Source organism: Nerophis lumbriciformis, linkage group LG02 (genome assembly GCF_033978685.3).
Source record: "Nerophis lumbriciformis linkage group LG02, RoL_Nlum_v2.1, whole genome shotgun sequence".
NCBI lineage: Eukaryota > Metazoa > Chordata > Actinopteri > Syngnathiformes > Syngnathidae > Nerophis > Nerophis lumbriciformis.
Genome location: NC_084549.2, coordinates 49,464,247 through 49,490,507, shown reverse-complemented (window position 1 = coordinate 49,490,507; position 26,261 = coordinate 49,464,247).

Genomic DNA, 26,261 nt, shown 5'->3' with positions numbered 1-26,261 from the left:
TTCCTCACTTTGACAGTATACTGTCACACTCAATTTCAGTTATTTAAACATAACTCCTAAACCACACATACAAAATGGCTAATAATGCCTGTAGAAATGTATCTTTGTGAGTTTTAATGGAAAACAATATTTTGTAAGGTTTGTAAAGACACAAGTTAGGTTTTTTTTACTCAATATAACAGTATAACTGTCGAACTATATATGAAAGTTATATAAACATAACTTCAAAACTACACATGAACATTTTCTAATAATGCATGAAGAAATGTATCTCTGAGTTTTACTCGTAACATTTTCTTTTGTAAGGTTTGCAAACACACAAGTTAGTTTTTTTTACTCACTTTGACAGTATACTGTCACACTCAATATCAGTTATTTAAACATAACTCCTAAACCAAACATGCAAAATGGCTAATAATGCCTGTAAAAATGTATCTCTGTGAGTTTTACTGGGAAAACATATTTTGTAAGGTTTGTAAAGACACGTTAGTTGTTTTTTTTACTGAATAAGACAGTATTACTGTAATACTAAATATGAAAGTTGTATAAACACAACTCCAAAACCAAACATGCATTATGTCTAAAAATGCCTGTGATATTGTATCTGTGAGTTTTACTAGAATCAATTGTTTTTGTAAGATTTGCAAATACAAAATTTAGGTTTTACTCACTATGACAGTTATTTAAACATAAATCCTAAACAACAAATGCAAATAGCTAATAATGCTTGGAGAACTGTATCTTTGTTATAGAGAGCCTGCTGACCAACCATCTCTGTCTGGACTGGAGCCTGCAGTGCCTCAGACTGGAAGTCTCTCCAGAGAGTGGTGAGGACGGCGGAAAAGATATTCAGGAATCCTCTTCCTCCTATCCAGGAGATCGCAAAAAGTGTTGCCTGACCAGGGCTCAGAAAATGTGCAAAGACTCCTCCCACCCCCACCAAGGACAGTTTTCACTGCTGGACTCTAGAAAGAGGTTCCGCAGCCTCCGAAGCAGAACCTCCAGCTTCTGTTACAGCTTCTTCCCTCAGGCCGTTAGACTCTTGAACGCATCATAATTAAATTATCTCCTCAACTCCCCTCAAAATGAATTAACTCGCTGGAATGAAAAAAACAATGTAACATACACCCATAAACGTGGGCGCATGTGGTAAAAGTGCAATATATTTATCTGCACAGTAATCTATTTATCTATTTATATCTATTTATATTTATTTATTTATTATATATATATATTTATATATTATTTATATTTATTTATTTATATATGCACCTTAATGCTTTTTTATCCTGCACTACCATGAGCTTATGTAACGACATTTTGTTATTTGTGCTGTAAAGTTCAAATTTGAATTAAATAAAAAGAAAGTCTAAGTCTTTACCAGAATAATGATCTTTTGTATGGTTTGCAAAGACACAAGTTAGTTTTTTTTTACTCAATATGACAGTATAACTGTCATACTAAATATGAAAGTTGTAAAAACATAACTCCAAAACCAAACAAGCAATCCGTCTAAAATTGCATGTAATATTGAATCTATGTGAGTTTTACCAGAATCAGGTATTTTGGTAAGGTTTACAATTACAAAAATTAGGTTTTACTCACAGTATACCTGCCACATTCAATTTGACATTTATTTAAACATAACTCCTAAACCACACATGCACAATGGCTAATAATACCTGGGGAAATGTCTCTTTGTGAGTTTTACTAGAAAAAATATATTTTGTAAGGTTTGTAAAGACACGTTAGTTTTTTTTTACTCATTATATCTAAAAATGCCAGCAATATCTGTGTGAGTTTTACTAGAATCAGTTGTTTTTGAAAGGTTTGAAAATACAAAATGTAGGTTTTACTCACTATGACAGTTATTTAAACATAACTCCTAAACAACAAATGCAAAATATCTAATAATGCTTGGAGAGATGTATCTTTGTTATAGAGAGCCTGCTGACCAACAACATCTCTGTCTGGACTGGAGCCTGCAGTGCCTCAGACTGGAAGTATCTCCAGAGAGTGGTGTGGACGGCAGAAAAGATCATCAGGACTCCTCTTCCTCCTATCCAGGAGATCGCAAAAAGTGTTGCCTGACCAGGGCTCAGAAAATGTGCAAAGACTCCTCCCACCCCCACCAAGGACAGTTTTCACTGCTGGACTCTAGAAAGAGGTTCCGCAGCCTCCGAAGCAGAACCTCCAGCTTCTGTTACAGCTTCTTCCCTCAGGCCGTTAGACTCTTGAACGCATCATAATTAAATTATCTCCTCAACTCCCCTCAAAATGAATTAACTCGCTGGAATGAAAAAAACAATGTAACATACACCCATAAACGTGGGCGCATGTGGAAAAAGTGCAATATATTTATCTGCACAGTAATCTATTTATCTATTTATATCTATTTATATTTATTTATTTATTATATATATATATTTATATATTATTTATATTTATTTATTTATATATGCACCTTAATGCTTTTTTATCCTGCACTACCATGAGCTTATGTAACGACATTTTGTTATCTTTGCTGTAAAGTTCAAATTTGAATTAAATAAAAAGAAAGTCTAAGTCTTTACCAGAATAATGATCTTTTGTAAGGTTTGCAAAGACACAAGTTAGTTTTTTTTACTCAATATGACAGTATAACTGTCATACTAAATATGAAAGTTGTAAAAACATAACTCCAAAACCAAACAAGCAATCCGTCTAAAAATGCATGTAATATTGAATTTATTTGAGTTTTACCAGAATCAGGTATTTTGGTAAGGTTTACAATTACAAAAATTAGGTTTTACTCATGACAGTATACCTGCCACATTCAATTTGACATTTATTTAAACATAACTCCTAAACCACACATGCACAATAGCTAATAATACCTGGGGAAATGTCTCTTTGTGAGTTTTACTAGAAAAAATATATTTTATAAGGTTTTTAAAGACACAAGTTAGTTTTTTTTACTCAATATAACAGTATAGCTGTCATACTATATATGAAAGTTATATAAACATTACTCCAAAACCAAACATGTATTATGTCTAAAAATGCCTGTAATATTGTATCTGTGTGAGTTTTACTAGAATCAGTTGTTTTTGTAAGGTTTTCAAATACCAAAATTATTTAAACATAACTCCTAAACAACAAATGCAAAACAGCTAATAATGCTTGGAGAGATGTATCTTTGTTATAGAGAGCCTGTTGACCAACAGCATCTCTGTCTGGACTGGAGCCTGCAGTGCCTCAGACTGGAAGTATCTCCAGAGAGTGGTGAGGACGGCGGAAAAGATCATCAGGACTCCTCTTCCTCCTATCCAGGAGATCGCAAAAAGTGCTGCCTGACCAGGGCTCAGAAAATTTGCAAAGACTCCTCCCACCCCCACCAAGGACAGTTTTCACTGCTGGACTCTAGAAAGAGGTTCCGCAGCTTCCGAAGCAGAACCTCCAGGTTCTGTAACAGCTTCTCCCTCAGGCCGTAAGACTCTTGAACGCATCATAATTAAATTATCTCCTCAACTCCCCTGAATTAACTCGCTGGAATAAAAAAAAACAAGACAACATTCATCCATAAACTTGGGTGCATGTAAAAAAGTGCAATATATTTATTTGCACAGTAATCTATTTATCTATTTATATATATGTATTATATATATATATATATATATATATATATAGATAGATATATATATATATATATATATATATATATATATATATATATATATATATATATATATATATATATATATATATATATATATAGATATATATATATTATTTATATATTATTTATATATATTTATTTATCGAAATATGCACCTTATTGCTTTTTTATCCTGCACTACGACATTTCGTTCTTATCTGTGCTGTAAAGTTCAAATTTGAATGACAATAAAAAGAAAGTCGAAGTCTTTACTAGAATAACGATCTTTTGTAAGGTTTGCAAAGACACAAGTTAGTTTTTTTTTTACTCAATGGTAATATACAGTATAACTGTCATACTAAATATGAAAGTTGTATAAACATAACTCCAAAACCAAACATGCAATCCGTCTAAAAATGCATGTAATATTGAATCTATGTGAGTTTTACCAGAATCAGGTATTTTGGTAAGGTTTACAATTACAAAAAACTCATAATGACAGTATAACTGCCACATTCAATTTGACATTTATTTAAACATAACTCCTAAACCACACATGCACAATGGCTAATAATGCCTGGAAAAATGTCTCTTTGTGAGTTTTACTGGAAAAAAAATATTTCGTAATGTTTGTACCGACACAAGTTAGTTTTTTTAACTCAATATCACAGTGTTACTGTCATACTAAATATGAAAGTTATATAAACATAACTCCAAAACCAGAGGTGGGTAGTAACGCGCTACATTTACTCCGTTACATCTACTTGAGTAACTTTTGGGATAAATTGTACTTCTAAGAGTAGTTTTAATGCAACATACTTTTACTTTTACTTGAGTATATTTATAGAGAAGAAACGCTACTTTTACTCCGCTACTTTTATCTACATTCAGCTCGCTACTCGCTACTAATTTTAATCGATCTGTTAATGCACGCTTTGTTTGTTTTGGTCTGTCATAGTGCCTGCGTTTCAACAAATACAGTCACTGGTGACGTTCACTCCGTTCCACCAATCAGATGCAGTCACTGGTGACGTTGGACCAATCAAACAGAGCCAGGTGGTCACATGACCTGACTTAAACAAGTTGAAAAACTTATTGGTGTGTTACCATTTAGTGGTCAATTGTACGGAATATATACTGTACTGTGCAATCTACTAATAAAAGTTTCAATCAATCAATCAAAAGTGTGAAGGAAAAAAGACCCTTTTTTATTTCAACCGTATATCCCGTCAAAAGCCTAAAGACTGACTGCACAGTTCCTGTCTTCACAATAAAAGTGCCGCTCCATCACGCCTGCGCTTTCAAAACAAGAGTCTCCGAAAGCCAGCGCAAACAAGCTAGCAAGCTACGGAGTGTGCCGCCAATGTATTTCTTGTAAAGTGTATAAAAACGAATATGGAAGCTGGACAAATAAGATGCCAAAAACCAACCACTTTCATGTGGTATTAGACAGCAAGGAGGAACTTTATTTCTCCTCCATTTGAAAACGTGGACGCTATCAGCACTACTGTCTGATTACAGTCAATGCAAGTCATCAGAATCAGGTAATACACCAACTTATATTCTTGTCTTCATGAAAGAAAGGAATCTATATGTGTTAAACATGCATGTATATTCATTAAAACACCTTTAACATGTAAACAAAAACGGCAAAATAAATAAATATAAATTATATACTGTATATATATATATATATATATATATATATATATATATATATATATATATATATATATATATATGTATATATGTATATATATATATATATATATATATGTGTATATATATATATATATATATAAATGTATGACCCTGGATTTCAGGAAACAGAGTGGACCGACACCAGCAGATGACATGGCACCCCAAACCATCACCCAACCATGCAAATTTTGCATTTCCTTTGGAAATCGAGGTCCCAGAGTCTGGAGGAAGACAGGAGAGGCACAGGATCCACATTGCCTGAAGTCTAGTGTAAAGTTTCCACCATCAGTGATGGTTTGGGGTGCCATGTCATCTGCTGGTGTCGGTCCACTCTGTTTCCTGAGATCCAGGGTCAACGCAGCCGTCTACCAGCAAGTTTTAGAGCACTTCATGCTTCCTGCTGCTGACCTGCTCTATGGAGATGGAGATTTCAAGTTCCAACACGACTTGGCGCCTGCACACAGCGCAAAATCTACCCGTGCCTGGTTTAAGGACCATGGTATTTCTGTTCTAAATTGGCCCGCCAACTCCCCTGACCTTAGCCCCATAGAAAATCTGTGGGGTATTGTGAAAAGGAAGATGCAGAATGCCAGACCCAAAAACGCAGAAGAGTTGAAGGCCACTATCAGAGCAACCTGGGCTCTCATAACACCTGAGCAGTGCCAGAAACTCTTCGACTCCATGCCACGCCGCATTAACGCAGTAATTGAGGCAAAAGGAGCTCCAACCAAGTATTGAGTATTGTACAAGCTCATATTTTTCATTTTCATACTTTTCAGTTGGCCAACATTTCTAAAAATCCCTTTTTTGTATTAGCCTTAAGTAATATTCTAATTTTGTGACACACGGAATTTTGGATTTTCATTTGTTGCCACTTCAAATCATCAAAATTAAATGAATTAAACATTTGAATGCATCAGTCTGTGTGCAATGAATAAATATAATGTACAAGTTACACCTTTTGAATGCAATTACTGAAATAAATCAAGTTTTTCAAAATATTCTAATTTACTGGCTTTTACCTGTATGTGTGTATGTATATATATATATATATATATATATATATATATATATATATATGTGTGTGTGTGTGTGTGTGTGTGTGTGTGTGTGTATATATATATATATATATATATATATATATATATATATATATATATATATATATATATATATATATATATATATATGATATGTGTGTGTATGTTACTCATCAGTTACTCAGTACTTGAGTAGTTTTTTCACAACATACTTTTTACTTTTACTCAAGTAAATATTTGGGTGACTACTCCTTACTTTTACTTGAGTAATACATCTCTAAAGTAACAGTACTCTTACTTGAGTACAATTTCTGGCTACTCTACCCACCTCTGTCCAAAACCAAACATGCATTATCTCTAAAAATGCCTGTAATTTTGTATCCATGTGAGTTTTGCTAGAATCAGTTGTTTTTGTAAGGTTTGCAAATACAAAATATGGGTTTTACTCACAGTATACTGTCACAGTCAATCAGACACTTATTTAAACATAACTCCTAAACCACACATGCAAAATGGCTAATAATGCCTGGAGAAATATCTCTTCGTGAGTTTTGCAGGAAAAAAAATATTTTGTAAGGTTTGTAAAGACACAAGTTAGTTTTTATTACTCAATATGACAGTATTACTGTAATACTAAATATAAAAGTTATATAAACACAACTCCACAATCAAAGATGCATTATGTCTAAAAATGCCTGCAATATTATATCCATGTGAGTTTTACTAGAATCAGTTGTTTTTGTAAGGTTTGCAAATACAAAAAATAGGTTTTACTCACTATGACAGTTATTTAAACATAACTCCTAAACAACAAATGCAAAATGGCTAATAATGCTTAGAGAAATGTATCTTTGTTAGATTTACTAAAACAATGATCTTTTGTATGGTTTGCAAAGACACAAGTTTGTTTTTTGTACTCAATATGATAGTATAACTGTTATACTAAATATGAAAGTTGTATAAACATAACCCCAAAACCAAACATGTAATCTGTCTAAAAATGCCTGTAATATTGAATCTTTGTGAGTTTTACCAGAATCAGGTATTTTGGTAAGGTTTACAATTACAAAAATTAGGTCATAATGACAGTTTTACTGCCACATTCAATATGACAGTTATTTAAACATAACTCCTAAACCACACATGTAAAATGGCTAATAATGCCTGTAGATATGTATCTTTATGAGTTTTACTAGAAACAATATATTTTGTAAGGTGTGCAAAGACACAAGATAGTTTTTTTTACTTAATATGACAGTATAACTGTCATACTAAATCCATCCATTTTCTTCCGCTTATCCGAGGTCGGGTTGCGGGGGCAGCAGCCTAAGCAGAGAAGCCCGGACTTCGCTCTCCCCAACCACTTCGTCCAGCTCTTCTCGGGGGATCCCGAGGCGTTCCCAGCCCAGCCGGAAGACATAGTCTTCCCAATGTGTCCTGGGTCTTCCCCGCGGCCTTCTGCCCGTCGGACATGCCCTAATGAAAAAAGCAATAAAAATGTATTCAAACACAACTCTAAACCAAACATGTAAAATGTCTAAAAATGCCTGTAATATTGAATCTATGTGAGTTTTACCAGAATCAGGTATTGTGGTAAGGTTAACATTTACAAAAAATAGGTTTTACTCATAATAACAGTATAACTGCCACATTCAATTTGACATTTATTTAAACATAACTCCTAAACCACATGTGCACAATGGCTTATAATGCCTGGAGAAATGTCTCTTTGTGAGTTTTACTGGAAAAAAATATTTTTTAAGGTTTGTACAGATACAAGTTAGTTTTTTTTATTCAATATGACAGTATTACTGTCATACTAAATATGAAAGTTATATAAACATTACTCCAAAACCAAACATGCATTATGTCTAAAATGCCTGTGATATTGTATCCATGTGAGTTTTAGTAGAATCATTTGTTTTCATAAGGTTTGCAATTACAAAATATGGGTTTTACTCACTATGACAGTATACTGTCAAACTCAATCTGACGGTTCTTTAAACATAAGTCCTAAACCACACATCCAAATGGCTAATAATGCCTTAGTTATGTATCTTTGTGAGCTTTACTAGAAAAAATATATTTTTTAATGTTTGCAATGACACAAGTTAGTTTTTTACTTAATATGACAGTATAACTGGCATACTAAATCCATCCATTTTCTTCCTGCTTATCCGAGGTCAGGTTGCAGGGGCAGCAGCCTAAGCAGAGAAGCCCAGACTTTCCTCTCCCCAGCCACTTTGTCCAGCTCTTCTCGGGGGATCCCAAGGCGTTTTCAGGCCAGCCAGGAGACATAAATAGATAGATAGATAGATAGATAGATAGTACTTTATTGATTCCTTCAGGAGAGTTCCCTCAGGAAAATTTAAATTCCAGCAGTAGTGTACAAAATTGTAAAAAGTGAAAAGTAAATAATGGGGGTATAAATTTAAACAAAATAGAAACATATTACAATAGAATAAAAATAAAAAGCAACAATGAGAATAAAAATATAACAGTAAAATAAGAATATAACAAGAGAAACTAGGCAGTAGTGACCATGTTTTGAAAAAATATTGCACTCTTATTGATTTGCATCCCCTGTCATCCTAGTAGCCCCCCTCCCCCCAGAGAAGAGTTGTACAGTCTAATGGCGTGTGGGACAAAGGACAACCGCCTCAGGAAGTACAGCTCTGTCCTTTCCTGTACAAGCGGTCTGTGTTAACAGTCCAGTCCAGCTTATTGTCCACCCACACCCCAAGGTACTTGAATGATCGTCTTCCCAATGTGTCCTGGGTCTTCCCCGTGGCCTCCTGCCGGTCGGCCTTGCCCTAACGAAAATAGCAATAAAAAATGTATTCAAACACAACTCCTAAACCAAACATGTAAAATGTCTAAAAATGCCTGTAAAATTGAATCTATGTTTTACTAGAATGAGTTGTTTTTATAAGGTTTGCAAATACAAAATTAGGTTTTACACATAATGACAGTATAACTGCCACACTCAATATGACAGTTATTTAAACATAACTCCTAAACCACACATGAAAAATGTCTAATAATGCGTGAAGAAATGTATCTTTGTGATTTTTATTAGAAACGTTTTGTTTTGTGAGGTTTGCAAAGACACAAGTTAGTTTTTTTTACTCAATATCTGTGACGAGCACAAAAGTCCAATAACAAAACACCACTCGGGTTCAGATCCGGGCGGCCATTCTTCCCAATCACCCCTCTCCAGGTTTCACTGTTGTTGCCAAGATGAGCGTTGAAGGTCCCCAGTAGAACGAGGGAATCACCCGGTGGAGCACTTTCCAGTACTCCCTCCAGTGAATCCAAAAAGGGTGGGTACTCTGAGCTGCAGTTTGGCGCGTAAGGCCAAACAACAGTCAGGACCCGTCCCCCCACCCGAAGGCGGAGGAAAGCTACCCACTGGTCCACTGGGTTGAACTCCAACGTGCAGGCTTTGAGCCGGGGGGCAACAAGAATTGCCACCCGAGCCCGTCGCCTCTCAACGCAAGCATTATAACTCCAAAACAAGAAATGCTAATAATGCTTGGAAAAATGTATCTTTGTTAGTTTTACTAGAATAATAATCTTTTGTAAGGTTTGCAGACACAAGTTGTTTTTTTTTTAACTCAATATGACAGTATAACTGTCATACTAAATATGAAAGTTGTATAAACATATCTCCAAAACCAAACATGCAATCCATCTAAAGATGCCTGTAATATTGAATCTATGAAAAATAGTTTTTTTTACTCATTATGACAGTATAACTGTCATACTAAATCCATCCATTTTCTTCCGCTTATCCGAGGTCGGGTTGCGGGGGCAGCAGCCTAAGCAGAGAAGCCCAGACTTCCCTCTCCCCAGCCACTTTGTCCAGCTCTTTTCGGGGGATCCCGAGGTGTTCCCAGGCCAGCCTGAGACATAGTCTTCCCAATGTGTCCTGGGTCTTCCCCGTGGCCTCCTGCCGATCGGACTTGCCGTAACGAAAAAAGCAATAAAAATGTATTCAAACATGTGAAATGGCTAAAAATGCCTGTAATATTGAATCGATGTGAGTTTTACTAGAATCAGTTGTTTTTGTAAGGTTTGCAAATACAAAAATTTGGTTTTACACATAATAACAGTGCAACTGCCACAATCAATATGACAGTTATTTAAACATATTTCCTAAACCACACATGAAAAATGTCTAATAATGCCTGGAAAAAATTATTTTTGTGAGTTTTACTGGAAAAACATAGTTTGTAATGTTTGTAAAGACACAAGTTAGTTGTACTCAAGATGACAGTATAACTGTCATAATACATATGAAAGTTATATAAACATAATTCCAAACATGCATTATGTCTAAAAATACCTGTAAAATTGTATCCATGTGAGTTTTACTAGAATCTTTTTTTTTTGTCGTTACTAAATCCATCCATTTTCTTCCGCTTAACCGAGGTCGGGTTGCGGGGGCAGCAGCCTAAACAGAGAAGCCCAGACTTCCCTCTCCCCAGCCACTTCTTCCAGCTCTTCTCGGGGGATCCTGAGGCGTTCCCAGGCCAGCCGGGAGACATAATCTTCCCAATGTGTCCTGGGTCTTCCCCGTGGCCTCCTGCCGGTCGGACTTGCCCTAAACACCTCCCTCGGGAGGCGTTCGGGTGGCATCCTGAGCAGATGCCCGAACCACCTCATCTGGCTCCTCTCAATGTGGAGGAGCAGCGCTTTACTTTGAGTTCCTCCCGGATGACAGAGCTTCTTATCCTATCTCTAAGGGAGAGACCCGCCACCCGGCGGAGGAAACTCAATTTGGCCGCTTGTACCCGTGATCTTGTATTTTCGGTCAAAACCATGACCATGGGTGCAGGATGGGAATGTAGATCGACCGGTAAATTTAGAGCTTTTAATTCTGGCTCAGCTCCTTCTTCACCACAATGGATCGATATAGCGTCCTCATTACTGAAGACGCCGCACCGATCCGCCTCACTCGTGAACAAGACTCCTAGGTACTTGAACTCCTCCACTTGGGGCCATCTACTATGTGCCATCGCCTCCTCAACCTGGAAATGGCACCCCACCCTTTACCGGGCGAGAACCATGGAGGTGCTGATTCTCATCCCAGTCGCTTCATACTCGGCCATCCAATGAGAGCTGGAGATCCTGGCCACTTAAGCCATCAGGACCACATCAACTGCAAAAAGCAGAGACCTAATCCTGCAACCACCAAACCGGATCCCCTCAACGCCATGACTGCAATTCTGTCCATAAAAGTTAATAACAGAATCGGTGACAAAGGGCAGCCTTGGTCCGCCAAGGCTGCCCTTTGTGTGGTTTAGTCCAACCCTCACTGGAAAGAGGTCCGACTTACTGCCGGCAATGCGGACCAAGCTCTGACACTGATCATACAGGGAGCGACCCGCCACAATCAGACAGTCCGATACCCCATACTCTTGTCTTTGAGCCGGGGGGACAACAAGAATTGCCACCCCAGCCTCTCATTGCTTGCAACGCCATAGTGGAAGAGAGTCCAGCCCCTCTCGAGAGAACAGGTTCCTGTGCGTCGAAGTGAGTCCAACTTTATCGAGCCGGAACTTCTCCACCTCGCACACCAGCGCAGGCTCCTTTCCTCCCAGCGAGGTGACATTTCACGTCAGAAGAGCTAGCTTATGTAGCCGATGATCGGACCGCCAAGTGCCCTGCCTTCGGCTGCCGCTCAGCTCACACTGCACCCGACCTCTATAACCCAGCCCATGAGTGGTGAGCCCATTGGAGGAGGGAACCACGTTGCTTCATTGAGCTGAGCCAGCCAACAGGCGCTCGCCATCGTGCCCCACCTCTGGGCCTGGCTCCACAGGGGAGCCACGGTGACCCGCGTCCGGGCGAGGAAAAATCTAGGACCTCGATTTGTACTTTTCATAAAGGTCTTTGAGCTGCTCTTTGTCTGATCCCTCACCTAGGACCTATTTGTCTTGGGAGAGCCTACGAGGGCCCACAGAAGCCCACAGACAGCATAGCTCCTAGGATCAGTGGGACACGCAAACTCCTCTACCACGATAAGGTGGCGGCTCAGAAAGGAGGTTATATAAACATAACTCCAAAACCAAACATGCATTATGTCTAAAAATGCCTAAAATATTGTATCTGTGTGACTTTTACTAGAATCGGTTGTTTTTGTAAGGTTTGTAAATACAAACATTTGGTTTTACTCACTATGGTAAATGGGTTATACTTGTATAGCGCTTTTCTACCTTCAAGGTAGCGCTTTGACACTATTTTTACATTCATTCATTCACACACACATTCACACACTGATGGCGGGAGCTGACATGCAAGGCCCTAACCATAACCCATCAGGAGCAAGGGTAAAGTGTCTCCCTCAAGGACACAACGGACGTGACGAGGTTGGTAGAAGGTGGGAATCGAACCAAGAACCCTCAAGTTGCTGGAACGGCCACTCTCCCAACCGCGCCACGCCTTCCCCATGTATACTGTCTCTGTCTCTGTATCTGACAGTTATTTAAACATAACTCCGAAACCACACATGCAAAATGGCTAATAAAAGAAATGTATCTTTGTGAGTTTTACTGGAAAAAAATATTTTGTAAGGTTTGCAAAGACACAAATCTTTTTTTTTTTTTTTTACTTAATATGACAGTATAACTGTCATACTAAATATGAAAAGTTATAAACCTAACTCCAAAACCAAACCTGCATTATGTCTAAAAATACCTGTAATAGTGTATATTTGTGAATTTTACTAGAATCAGGAGGTTTATAAGGTTTACAAATATAAAAATTAGGTTTTACTCATAATGACAGTATAACTGCCACACGCAATATGACAGTTATTTAAAAACTCCTAATCCACACAAGCAAAATGAGCTAATATTGCCTGAAATATTGCATTCGTGTGAGTTTTACTCGAAACATATGCTTTTTTAAGGCTTGCAAACACAAACAGTAGTTTTTTACTCAAAATGACAGTAATGTTCCTAAAATTCTGAGATAATGCGAAAAAAGCAAAAAAAAACGTATTCCAACATAATTCCTAAACCAACAATGCAAAATGTCTAAAAATGCCTGTAATATTAAATCCATGTGAGTTTTACTGGAATCAGCTGTTTTAGTAAGGTTTGCAAAAACAAAAATTAGGTTTTACTCTTTATGAATGTAAACTGTCACACTCAATATGACAGTCGTTTAATCATAACTCCTAAACTACTCATGCAAAATGGCTAACAATGTTTGAAATAATGGATCCTTGGGAGTTTTCCTCGAAACATATGCTTTTTTAAGGCTTGCAAAAACAAAACGTTTTTTTTTACTCAATATGACAGTAATAAATGATAAATGATAAATGGGTTGTACTTGTATAGCGCTTTTCTACCTTCAAGGTACTCAAAGCGCTTTAACACTACTTCCACATTTACCCATTCACACACACATTCACACACTGATGGAGGGAGCTGCCATGCAAGGCGCTACCAGCACCCATCAGGAGCAAGGGTGAATTGTCTTGCTCAGGACACAACGGACATGACGAGGTTGGGGATTGAACCAGGGACCCTTGGGTTGCGCACGGCCACTCCTCCACTGCGCCACGCCATCCCTAATGTTCTTAAAATCCTGAGATAATGCGAAAAAAAGCAATAAAAATGTATTCAATCATAATTTCTAAACTAAACATGCACAATGTGTAAAAATGCCTGTAATATTGAATCCATGTGAGTTTTACTAGAATCAGTTGTTTTAGTAAGGTTTGCAAAAACAAAAATTAGGTTTTACACTTTATGAAAGTAAACTGTCGCACTCAATATAACATTTATTTAATCATAACTCCTAAACTACAAATGCAAAATGTATAATGATGCCTCAAATAATGCATTCTACGCAGTTTTTTTTCGAAACATTTGCTTTTTCAAATCTTGCAAACACAAAAAGTAGTTTTTTTACTCAATATGACAGTAATACTCCTAAAATCCTGAGATAATGCGAAAAAAGCAATGAAAATATATTCAATCATATTTCCTAAATCAAACATGCAAAATGTGTAAAAATGCCACTCTCCCACTGCGCCACGCCGTCCCTAATGTTCTTAAAATCCTGAGATAATGCGAAAAAAAGCAATAAAAATGTATTCAATCATAATTTCTAAACTAAACATGCACAATGTGTAAAAATGCCTGTAATATTGAATCCATGTGAGTTTTACTAGAATCAGTTGTTTTAGTAAGGTTTGCAAAAACAAAAATTAGGTTTTACACTTTATGAAAGTAAACTGTCGCACTCAATATGACATTTATTTAATCATAAATCCTAAACTACACATGCAAAATGGCTAATAATGCTGGAAATAATGCATCCTTGGGAGTTTTACTTGAAACCTATGCTTTTTTAAGGCTTGCAAACACAAAAAGTGTTTTTTACTCAATATGACGGTAATCTTCTTAAAATCCTGAGATAATGCGAAAAAAGCAATAAAAATGTATTCCATCATAATTTCTAAACTAAACATGCAAAATGTGTAAAAATGCCTGTATTATTGAATCCATGTGCGTTTTACTAGAATCTGTTGTTTTTGTAAGGTTTGCAAATACAAAAATTAAGTTTTACTCACTATGACAGTATACTTTCACACTTATTTAAAAAAAACTCCTAACTACTTATGCAAAATGGCTAATGATGCCTCAAATAATGCATTCTACGGAGTTTTACTCTAAACACATGCTTTTTTAAATCTTGCAAACACAAAAAGTAGTTTTTTACTCAATTTGACAGTTATATTCCTAAAATCCTGAGATAATGCGAAAAAAGCAATAAAAATGTATTCAATCATATTTCCTAAATCAAACATGCAATATGTGTAAAAAAGCCTGTAATATTGAATCCATGTGAGTTTTACTAGAATCAGCTGTGTTTGAAATTTTTGCAAATACAAAAATTAGTTTTTTTTTCACCTTGACAATGTACACTCAATATGACAGTAAATTAAACATACTCCTAATCTACACATAAAAATGAGCTAATATTGCCTGAAATAATGCATTCTTGTGTTTTACTCGAAACATATGCTTTTTTAAGGCTTGCAAACACAAAAAGTAGTTTTTTACTCAATATGACAGTAATGTTCTTAAAATCCTGATATAATACGAAAAAAGCAATAAAAATGTATTACAACATAATTCCTAAACCAACAATGCAAAATGTCTAAAAATGCCTGTAATATTAAATCCATGTAAGTTTTACTAGAATCAGTTGTTTTAGTAAGGTTTACAAATACAAAAATTAGGTTTTACTCTGTCAAACTCAATATGACAGTTATTTAGTTATAACTCCTAAACTACACATGCAAAATGGCTAATAATGCTTGAAATAATGCATCCTTGGGAGTTTTCCTCGAAACCTATGCTTTGTTAAGGCTTGCAAACACAATTAGTGTTTTTTACTCAATATGACGGTAATCTTCTTAAAATCCTGAGATAATGCGAAAAAAGCAATAAAAATGTATTCCATCCTAATTTCTAAACTAAACATGCAAAATGTGTAAAAATGCCTGTATTATTGAATCCATGTGAGTTTTACTAGAATCAGTTGTTTTTGTAAGGTTTGCAAAAAAAAAAAAAGATTTTTTTCACCATGACAATGTACACTCAATATGACAGTAAATTAAACATTACCTCTAAACTACACATAAAAATGAGCTAATATTGCCTGAAATAATGCATTCTTGTGAGTTTTACGAAACATATGCTTTTTTAAGGCTTGCAAACACAAAAAGTAGTATTTTACTCAATATGACTTTAATGTTCCTAAAATCCTGAGCTAATGCGAAAAAAGCAATAAAAATGTATTCCAACATAATTTCTAAACCAACAATGCAAATTTTCTAAAAATGCCTGTAATATTAAATCCATGTGAGTTTTAGTAGAATCAGTTATTTTTGTAAGGTTTGCAAATACAAAAACTAAGTTTTACTCACTATGACAGTATACTTTCACACTCAATATGACAGTTATTTAAAAATAACTCCTAACTACTTATGCAAAATGGTTAATGATGCCTCAAATAATACATTCTACGGAGTTTTACTCTAAACATATGCTTTTTTAAATCTTGCAAACACAAAAAGTATTTTTTTACTCAATAGACAGTTATATCCCTAAAATCCTGAGATAATGCGAAAAAAGCAATAAAAATGTATTCAAACATAATTTCTAAACTAAACATGCAAAATGTGTAAAACTGCCTGTATTATTGAATCCATGTGAGTTTTACTAGAATCAGTTGTTTTTGTAAGGTTTGCAAAAAAAAAAAAAAAGATTTTTTTCACCATGACAATCTACACTCAAAATGACAGTAAATTAAACATTACTCCTAAACTACACATAAAAATGAGCTAATATTGCCTGAAACAATGCATTCTTGTGAGTTTTACTCGAAACATATGCTTTTTTAAGGCTTGCAAACACAAAAAGTAGTTTTTTACTCAATATGACAGTAATGTTCTTAAAATCCTGAGATAATACGGAAAAAGCAATAAAAATGTATTCCAACATAATTCCTAAACCAACAATGCAAATTGTCTAAAAATGCTTGTAATATTAAATCCATGTGAGTTTTACTAGAATCAGTTGTTTTTGTAAGGTTTGCAAATACAAAAATAAAATTTTACTCACTATGACAGTATACTTTCACACTCAATATGACAGTAATTTAAAAATAACTCCTAACTACACATGCAAAATGGCTAATGATGCCTCAAATAATGCATTCTACTGAGTTTTACTCCAAACACATGCTCTTTTAAATCTTGCAAACACAAAAAGTAGTTTTTTACTCAATATGACAGTTATATTCCTAAAATCCTGAGATAATGCGAAAAAAGCAATAAAAATGTATTCAATCATATTTCCTAAATCTAACATGCAATATGTGTAAAAATGCCTGTAATATTGAATCTATGTGAGTTTTACTAGAATCAGCTGTGTTTGAAATTTTTGCAAATACAAAAATTAGTGTTTATTCACCATGACAATGTACACTCAATATGACAGTAAATTAAACATTACTCTTAAACTACACATAAAAATGAGCTAATATTGCCTGAAATAATGCATTCTTGTGAGTTTTACTCGAAACATATGCTTTTTTAAGGCTTGCAAACACAAAAAGTAGTATTTTACTCAATATGACTTTAATGTTCCTAAAATCCTGAGCTAATGCAAAAAAAGCAATAAAAATGTATTCCAACATAATTCCTAAACCAACAATGCAAATGTTCTAAAAATGCCTGTAATATTAAATCCATGTGAGTTTTAGTAGAATCAGTTATTTTTGTAAGGTTTGCAAATACAAAAACTAAGTTTTACTCACTATGACAGTATACTTTCACACTCAATATGACAGTTATTTAAAAATAACTCCTAACTACTTATGCAAAATGGTTAATGATGCCTCAAATAATACATTCTACGGAGTTTTACTCTAAACATATGCTTTTTAAAATCTTGCAAACACAAAAAGTATTTTTTTACTCAATAGACAGTTATATCCCTAAAATCCTGAGATAATGCGAAAAAAGCAATAAAAATGTATTCAAACATATTTCCTAAGTCAAACATGCAATATGTGTAAAAATGCCTGTAATATTGAATCCATGTGAATTTTACTAGAATCAGCTGTGTTTGAAATTTTTGCAAATAAAAAAAAATTTTTTTTCACCAGGACAATGTACACTCAATATGACAGTAAATTAAACATAACTCCTAACATACACATACAAATGAGCTAATATTGCCTGAAATAATGCATTTTTGTGAGTTTTACTCGAAACATATGCTTTTTTAAGGCTTGCAAACACAAAAAGTGTTTTACTCAATATGACAGTTTAATTCCTAAAATCCTGAGATAATGCGAAAAAAGCAATAAAAAATGTATTCCATCATAATTTCTTAACCAAACAGGCAAATTGTCTAAAAATAACTGTAATATTGAATGCATGTGAGTTTTATTAGAATCAGTTGTTTTTGTAAGGTTTGTAAATACAAAAAATAGGTTTTACTTACTATGACAGTTATTTAAACTATGTGTACCTTTGTGAGTTTTACTAGAAAAAATATATTTTGAATGTTTACAAAAACAAAAGTTAGTTTTTTTTTACTCAATATGATAGTATAACTGTCATACTAAATCCATCCATTTTCTTCCGCTTATCCGAGGTCGTGTTGCGGGGGCTGCAGCCTAAGCAGAGAAGCCCAGACTTCCCTATCCCCAGCTACTTCGTCCAGCTCTTCTCGGGGGATCCCGAGGCGTTCCCAAGCCAGCCAGCTGATATAATCTTCCCAATGTGTCCTGTGTCTTCCCCGTGGCCTCCTGCCGTTTGGACTTGCCTTAACAAAAAAAGCAATACAAATGTATTCAAACACAACTCCTAAACAAAACATGTAAAATGTCTAAAATGCCTTTTATATTGAATCTATGTGAGTTTTACTAGAATCAGTTGTTTTTGTAAGGTTTGCAAATACAAAAAATAGGTTTAACACTTAATGACAGTATAACTGCCACACTCAATTTGAAAGTTATTAAAACGTAACTCCTAAACTACACAAGAACATTTTCTAATAATGCATGAAGAAATGCATCTTTTGTGAGTTTTACTAGTAACATTTTCTTTTGTAAGCATTGCAAAGACACAAGTTAGTTTGTTTTACTCACTATGACTTTACTGTCACACTCAATATGACAGTTATTTAAACATAACTCCTAAACCGCACATACAAAATGGCTAATAATGCCTGTAGAAATGTATCTTTGAGTTTTCTGGGAAAAATATTTTGTAAGGTTTGTAAAGACACAAGTTAGTTTTTGTTTTTTTTACTCAATATGACAGTAAATGATAAATGGGTTGTACTTGTATAGCGCTTTTCTACCTTCAAGGTACTCAAAGCGCTTTGACACTACTTCCACATTTACCCATTCACACACACATTCACACACTGATGGAGGGAGCTGCCATGCAAGGCGCTAACCAGCACCCATCAGGAGCAAGGGTGAAGTGTCTTGCTCAGGACACAACGGACATGACGAGGTTGGTACTAGGTGGGGATTGAACCAGGGACCCTCGGGTTGCGCACGGCCACTCTGCCACTGCGCCATGCCATAATTAGTATTACTGTAATACTAATTATGAAAGTTATATAAACACAACTCCAAAACCAAACCATTATGTCTAAAAATGCCTGTGATATTGTATCTGAGTTTTACTAGAATCAATTGTTTTTGTAAGGTTTGCAAATACAAAATTTAGGTTTTACTCACTATGACAGTTATTTAAACATAAATCCTAAACCTCACATGCAAAATGGCTAATAATGCCTGTAGAAATGTATCTTTGTGAGTTTTACAGGGAAAAATATTTTGTAAGGTTTGTAAAGACACAAGTTAGTTTTTTTTTTTTTACTCAATATGACAGTATTACTGTAATACTAAATATGAAAGTTATATAAACAGAACTCCAAAACCAAATATGCATTATGTCTAAAAATGCCTGTGATATTGTATCTGTGTGAGTTTTATAGAATCAATTGTTTTTGAAAGGTTTGCAAATACAAAATTTAGGTTTTACTCACTATGACAGTTATTTAAACATAAATCCTAAACAACAAATGCAAATAGCTAATAATGCTTGGAGAACTGTATCTTTGTTATAGAGAGCCTGCTGACCAACAGCATCTCTGTCTGGACTGGAGCCTGCAGTGCCTCAGACTGGAAGTCTCTCCAGAGAGTGGTGAGGACGGCGGAAAAGATCTTCAGGAATCCTCTTCCTCCTATCCAGGAGATCGCAAAAAGCGCTGCCTGACCAGGTCTCAGAAAATGTGCAAAGACTCCTCCCACCCCCACCAAGGACTGTTTTCACTGCTTGACTGTAGAAAGAGGTTCCGCAGCCTCCGAAGCAGAACCTCCAGCTTCTGTAACAGCCTCTTCCCTCAAGCCGTAAGACTCTTGAACGCATTATAATTAAATTATCCCCTCAACTCCCCTCGAAATGGATTAACTCGCTGGAATAAAAAAACAAACAATATAACATACACCCATAAACGTGGGCGCATGTGGAAAAAGTGCAATATATTTATCTGCACAGTAATCTTTTTATTTATTTATTTATATATATTTAAGTATATTTATTTTATATATATATTTATATATTTATATTTATTATTTATATATGCACTTTATTGCTTTTTTATCCTGCACTACCATGAGTTTATGTAACGACATTTTGTTATCTGTGCTGTAAAGTTCAAATTTGAATGACAATAAAAAGAAAGTCTAAGTCTTTACTAGAATAATGATCTTTTGTAAGGTTTGCAAAGACGCAAATTAGGTTTTTTTTACTCAATATGACAGTATAACTGAAAGTTGTAAAAACATAACTCCAAAACCAAACAGGCAATCCGTCTAAAAATGCATGTAATATTGAATCTATGTGAGTTTTACCAGAAATAGGTATTTTGGTAAGGTTTACAATTACAAAAATTAGGTTTTACTAATGACAGTATACCTGCCACATTCAATTTGACATTTATTTAAACATAACTCCTAAAACACACATGCACTATGGCTAATAATACCTGGGGAAATGTCTCTTTGTGAGTTTTACTAGAAAAAATATATTTTGTAAGGTTTGTAAAGACACAAGTTAGTTTTTTTTACTCAATATAACAGTATAGCTGTCATACTATATATGAAAGTTATATAAACATTACTCCAAAATCAAACATGTATTATGTCTAAAATGCCTGTAATATTGTATCTGTGTGAGTTTTACTAGAATCAGTTGTTTTTGTAAGGTTTTCAAATACCAAAATTAGGTTTTATTTACTTTGACAGTTATTTAAACATAACTCCTAAACAACAAATGCAAAATGGCTAATAATGCTTGGAGAAATGTATCTTTGTTGGTTTTACTAGAATGATTATATTTTGTAAAGTTTGCAAAGACACAAGTTTTTTTTTTTTTTTACTTAATATGACAGTATAACTGTCATACTAAATCCATCCATTTTCTTCCGCTTATCCGAGGTCGGGTTGCGGGGGCAGCAGCCTAAGCAGAGAAGCCCAGACTTCCCTCTCCCAAGCCACTTCGTCCAGCTCTTCTCAGGGGATCCTGAGGCGTTCCCAGGCCAGCCGGCTTACATAGTCTTCCCAATGTGTCCTCTGTCTTCCCCGTGGCCTCCTGCCGGTCGGACTTGCCCTAACGAAAAAAGCAATAAAAATAGATTCAAACACAACTCTTAAACCAAATATGTATAATGTCTAAAATGCCTGTAATATTGAATCAATGTGAGTTTTACTAGAATCAGTTGTTTTTGTAAGGTTTGCAAAAACTAAAATTAGGTTTAACACTTAATGACTGTATTACTGCCACACTCAATATGACAGTTATTTAAACATAACTCCTAAACTACACATGAACATTTTCTAATTATTCATGAAGAAATGTATCTTTGAGTTTTCCTAGTAACATTTTCTTTTGTAAGGTTTGCAAAGACACAAGTTAGTTTGTTTTACTCACTATGACTTTACGGTCACACTCCATATGACAGTTATTTAAACATAACTTCTAAACCACACATGCAAAATGGCTAATAATGCCTGTTGAAATGTATCTTTGTGAGTTTTACTGGGAAAAAATATTTTCTAAGGTTTGTAAAGACACAAGTTTTTTTTTTTTAATTAAATATAACAGTATAGCGGTCATACATATAAAAGTTATAGAAACATAACTCCAAAACCAAACATGACTTATGTCTAAAAATGCCTGCAATATTGTATCTGTATGAGTTTTACTACAATCAGTTGTTTTTGAAAGGTGTGCAAATACAAAATTTAGGTTTTACTCACTATGAAAGTTATTTAAACATAACTCCTAAACAACAAATGCAAAATAGCTAATAATGCTTGGAGAGATGTATCTTTGTTATAGAGAGCCTGCTGACCAACAGCATCTCTGTCTGGACTGGAGCCTGCAGTGCCTCAGACTGGAAGTATCTCCAGAGAGTGGTGAGGACGGCGGAAAAGATCATCAGGACTCCTCTTCCTCCTATCCAGGAGATCGCAAAAAGTGCTGCCTGACCAGGGCTCAGAAAATTTGCAAAGACTCCTCCCACCCCCACCAAGGACAGTTTTCACTGCTGGACTCTAGAAAGAAGTTCCGCAGCCTCCAGCTTCTGTAACAGCTTCTTCCCTCAGGCGGTAAGACTCTTAAACGCATCATAATTAAATCATCTCCTCAACTCCCCTCAAAATGAATTAACTCGCTGGAATAAAAAAAACAATATAACATACACCCATAAACATGGGCGCATGTGGAAAAAGTGCAATATATTTATCTGCACAGTACTCTATTTATCTATTTATATATATCTATATATATGTATTTATATATATCTATATATATATATATATATATATATATATATATATATATATATATATATATATATATATATATATATATATATATATATATATATATATAAATATATATACATATATATATATATATATATATATATATATATATATTTATATATTTATTTATTATTTATATGTATTTATTTATATATGCACCTTATTGCTTTTTTATCCTGCACTACCATGAGCTTATGTAACGAAATTTTGTTATCTGTGCTGTAAAGTTCAAATTTAAATGACAATAAAAAGAATGTCTAGGTCTTTACCGGAATAATGATCTTTTGTAAGGTTTGCAAAGACAAAAGTTAGTTTTTTTTTTACTCAATGTGACAGTATAACAGTCATACTAAATATGAAAGTTGTAAAAACATAACTCCAAAACCAAACAAGCAATCCGTCTAAAAATGCATGTAATATTGAATCTATGTGAGTTTTACCAGATTCAGGTATTTTGGTAAGGTTTACAATTACAACAATTAGGTTTTACTCATGACAGTATACCTGCCACATTCAATTTGACATTTATTTAAACATAACTCCTAAACCACACATGCACAATGGCTAATAATACCCTGGGGAAATGTCTCTTTGTGAGTTTTACTAGAAAAAATATATTTTGTAAGGTTTGTAAGGACACAAGTTAGTTTTTTTTACTCAATATAACAGTATAGCTGTCATACTATATATGAAAGTTATATAAACATTACTCCAAAACCAAACATGTATTATGTCTAAAAATGCCTGTAATATTGTATCTGTGTGAGTTTTACTAGAATCAGTTGTTTTTGTAAGGTTTTCAAATACCAAAATTAGGTTTTATTTACTTTGACAGTTATTTGAATATAACTCCTAAACAACAAATGCGAAATGGCTAATAATGCTTGGAGAAATGGATCTTTGTTTGTTTTACTAGAATGATTATATTTTGTAAAGTTTGCAAAGACACAAGTTAGTTTTTTTTACTTAATATGACAGTATAACTGTCATACTAAATCCATCCATTTTCTTCCGCTTATCCGAGGTCGGGTTGCGGGGGCAGCAGCCTAAGCAGAGAAGCCCAGACTTCCCTCTCCCAAGCCACTTCGTAAGGCTCTTCTCGGGGGGATCCTGAGGCGTTCCCAGGCCAGCCGGCTTACATAGTCTTCCCAATGTGTCCTCTGTCTTCCCCGTGGCCTCCTGCCGGTCGGACTTGCCCTAACGAAAAAAGCAATAAAAATGGATTCAAACACAACTCCTAAACCAAATATGTATAATGTCTAAAATGCCTGTAATATTGAATCAATGTGAGTTTTACTAGAATCAGTTGTTTTTGTAAGGTTTGCAAAAACAAAAATTAGGTTTAACACTTAATGACTGTATGACTGCCACACTCAATATGACAGTTATTTAAACATAACTCCTAAACTACACATGAGCATTTTCTAATAATGCATGAAGAAATGTATCTTTGTGAGTTTTACTAGTAACATTTTCTTTTGTAAGGTTTGCAAAGACACAAGTTAGTTTGTTTTACTCACTGTGACTTTACGGTCACACTCCATATGGCAGTTATTTAAACATAACTTCTAAACCACACATGCAAAATGGCTAATAATGCCTGTTGAAATGTATCTTTGAGAGTTTTACTGGGAAAAAATATTTTGTAAGGTTTGTAAAGACACAAGTTAGTTTTTTTAATTAAATATAACAGTATAGCTGTCATACATATGAAAGTTATAAAAACATAACTCCAAAACCAAACATGCATTATGTTTAAAAATGCCTGCAATATTGTATCTGTGTGAGTTTTACTACAATCAGTTGTTTTTGAAAGGTTTGCAAATACAAAATTTAGGTTTAAATCACTATGACAGTTATTTAAACATAACTCCTAAACAACAAATGCAAAATAGCTAATAATGCTTGGAGAGATGTATCTTTGTTATAGAGAGCCTGCTGACCAACAGCATCTCTGTCTGGACTGGAGCCTGCAGTGCCTCAGACTGGAAGTATCTCCAGAGAGTGGTGAGGACGGCGGAAAAGATCATCAGGACTCCTCTTCCTCCTATCCAGGAGATCGCAAAAAGTGCTGCCTGACCAGGGCTCAGAAAATTTGCAAAGACTCCTCCCACCCCCACCAAGGACCGTTTTCACTGCTGGACTCTAGAAAGAGGTTCCGCAGCTTCCGAAGCAGAACCTCCATGTTCTGTAACAGCTTCTCCCTCAGGCCGTAAGACTCTTGAACGCATCATAATTAAAATATCTCCTCAACTCCCCTCAAAATGAATTAACTCGCTGGAATGAAAAAGACAAGATAACATACATCCATAAACGTGGGTGCATGTAAAAAAGGGCAATATATTTATCTGCACAGTAATCTATTTATCTATTTATATATATTTATTATATATATATATATATATATATATATATATATATATATATATATATATATATATATATATATATATATATAGTATTTATATATTATTTATATATATTTATTTATCGAAATATGCACCTTATTGCTTTTTTATCCTGCACTACATTTCGTTCTTATCTGTGCTGTGACAAAAATTAGGTTTAACACTTAATGACTGTATGACTGCCACACTCAATATGACAGTTATTTAAACATAACTCCTAAACTACACATGAACATTTTCTAATAATGCATGAAGAAATGTATCTTTGTGAGTTTTACTAGTAATATTTTCTTTTGTAAGGTTTGCAAAGACACAAGTTAGTTTGTTTTACTCACTATGACTTTACGGTATCACTCCATATGACAGTTATTTAAACATAACTTCTAAACCACACATGAAAAATGGCTAATAATGCCTGTTGAAATGTATCTTTGAGAGTTTTACTGGGAAAAAATATTTTGTAAGGTTTGTAAAGACACAAGTTAGTTTTTTATATTAAATATTACAGTATAGCTGTCATACATATGAAAGTTATAGAAACATAACTCCAAAACCAAACATGCATTATGTCTAAAAATGCCTGCAATATTGTATCTGTGTGAGTTTTACTACAATCAGTTGTTTTTGAAAGGTGTGCAAATACAAAATTTAGGTTTAAATCACTATGACAGTTATTTAAACATAACTCCTAAACAACAAATGCAAAATAGCTAATAATGCTTGGAGAGATGTATCTTTGTTATAGAGAGCCTGCTGACCAACAGCATCTCTGTCTGGACTGGCGCCTGCAGTGCCTCAGACTGGAAGTATCTCCAGAGAGTGGTGAGGACGGCGGAAAAGATCATCAGGACTCCTCTTCCTCCTATCCAGGAGATCGCAAAAAGTGGTGCCTGACCAGGGCTCAGAAAATTTGCAAAGACTCCTCCCACCCCCACCAAGGACCGTTTTCACTGCTGGACTCTAGAAAGAGGTTCCGCAGCTTCCGAAGCAGAACCTCCATGTTCTGTAACAGCTTCTCCCTCAGGCCGT